The sequence below is a fragment of the Cynocephalus volans genome, chromosome 2 (assembly GCF_027409185.1).
Source record: "Cynocephalus volans isolate mCynVol1 chromosome 2, mCynVol1.pri, whole genome shotgun sequence".
NCBI lineage: Eukaryota > Metazoa > Chordata > Mammalia > Dermoptera > Cynocephalidae > Cynocephalus > Cynocephalus volans.
The window spans coordinates 170,983,923-170,986,170 of record NC_084461.1 but is presented as its reverse complement, the minus strand read 5'-3'; the positions used below and the strand labels follow the sequence as shown (position 1 = coordinate 170,986,170).

At 35.6% G+C, this 2,248-nt stretch overlaps 1 non-coding gene across 1 annotated transcript; it reads right to left on the bottom strand.

Annotated features, from left to right (window-relative positions):
- Window positions 1-932: 932 nt before the first annotated feature.
- LOC134371435 (U2 spliceosomal RNA) lies at window positions 933-1,123 on the bottom strand. Its single transcript, XR_010022853.1, has one exon. It is a non-coding gene; the product is annotated as a U2 spliceosomal RNA (small nuclear RNA).
- Between the last annotated feature and the right edge of the window lie 1,125 nt (window positions 1,124-2,248).

Here is a 2,248-nt window from a genome sequence, read left to right as displayed (position 1 = left end):
TAAAATTCCAGCACTTTCAATTTATCTTTCAACTGGATTGTCTTAGAATCAAGCTATTATTCTTGTGTGATCTTTACAGTTGAACTTCACGCTGCCTTTTCATTGGTTTGACTTGTGCTGGCTGCAGTGACATGCCTAAAAATGTGGAATTGTCAAGAAAATGCAGTCTCTTGTTTTTATTGCCAACATAGTTCACCCTCACAGAGTGCTTAATAGGTAAATAAATAATCTCCATTCATTGTGGGACTGGGAATTACATTTCAATACAGTCATTTGCTGAAAATGAATATGAACTTGATTTAAATCTCAAAAAGTTTTAAAATTGATAGCTTGATTTCTTAGATTCACAAATGGTATATGAAATACTTATCAGGGAAGAAATAAAAAAGAAAAAGAAAAGAAATGAGAATAATTTTTCTTTGATTTTAATCATTTCTTTTAGCCTGCACTGGCAGAATGAAGTTCAGAATTCCCTATCAAACATTTATCTCCTGAACTTAAATTAAGTGAAGAAATGTTAGTAAAAACACTCTGAAAAATTGTAAATAGATATATAAATGGAAGGTATTATTACTATTATATTGCAATGTCATTTATAGTAATACTTGACAATATGGATCAGTTCAGGAAATGTATGAATTCTATGACTGAATTAGCTCCTCAATACCAGGAGAGACATTTTGCTTTGTATCTTGTCAGGAAGGTGACATATTTTAAGATATGTGTGTGTTTATATGTGTAGGGGTGTGGGGTGTGTGTGTGTGTGTGTGTATAAATTATATATTTATAAAGAGTAAAGTTTAACAAGTTTATTTTGTCATATCCATAATAGTCACAGATGGATCTGTCTACTGTTCTGTGGAAACATAAAAAAATTAATTCAGAAAAGTAAAAAAAGCAGGAGCTCAGAATTCTCCAGTTTAACATTCTGGGACAACTCCTACAAAACGGAAATATCTGCAACACCGAGTTGATGCATGGAGTGGATGGAGCAAGCTCCTATTCCACTTCCCTGCTCCAAAAATCCACTTAAAATATTGTCTTCAAATAGAAGACATATCAGATATTAAACTGATGAGAACAGATACTACACTTGATCTTAGCCGAAAGGCCAAGAAACTATAAAAACAGATATATAGATGGATTGATGTGCCTTACCTGAGAGGATGGCCCTACAAGGACAACAGGATGAAGAAAACATCTTGGTTAATCACCTGATTTCAATAGGTGTTCTACATTCTACAATGTATAGAAAGCATTCCTACTCCAAAATTCCATACCCAAACACTAAATAAATAAATTTATATACACGTATCTCTTTATGGAAAATTTTCAGTTCAGCTCCTAACACACTTTGGAGACTTAACGACATTTCACCAAAAAATGTTGAATTGACTGTCTCCCCTGTTTGATAATCCTACCAGACCCTCTAAACCAATGTCTATTGTCAACTTCTCCTGGAGACACCCACAGTGCACAAAGACAAATTTAAAATCATCTTATTTGTCTGTATTATCTTATAGAGGAGAAAGCTGAGACATACAGAGGTTAAATGAATTGCCTGAGGTCACACAGCTGTGCTGTTCTGAGGCCAGAACTCAAATCTTCAAGTCAAAGTCGACTCCACCTTCCCAACTTCCTCACTGTCTGTAGTGAACTTCTCAGGCTTTGAAAATTACCAAATAAATGCAGTTGAGGAAGATAGTGTTCTACGAAATGGGGGAAATGTTCCAGGATGATTTTCCTAGCCTTTCAGGTCTTCCTGACAAAGGAAGTAGACGTAGGAGGCTTGCCAGAGACAAGGCTTCAGTCTGTCTTGGCTGGTTAGTTTGAGGGGGTGAAGACGGAAATTACAGCAGGGTTGAAGGACCTCCTAGTCAACATTACTGTAGCATACCTTTGATAGCAAGAATCACTGTATGTTCTAGAAGTCTGATTTAGAAACTGGGTCTATAAATAGACTTCAGGGGGTCAGTATCCCCCACCTGAAAGTCTATACAGACTTTTGTTAATTTTTTGCCTTTACATGGGGTAAAGTCCACTGCTTTCCTCAGATTTTCTGAGGGATTTTTGAACTGAAGAAGAGTTAAATATTATTATTGACCTAGACTTTAAAAGGAATTGCATCCTGTTGTAAAACTGTGAAGTTGATTCTTTTATCTTTCTTTCCAGCCTCTCCTTTCTGTAATATTTTGTCTTCATTAATAATACTCTGTTCCCACCAACCCCTCCCATTTCTTGTTCTCTC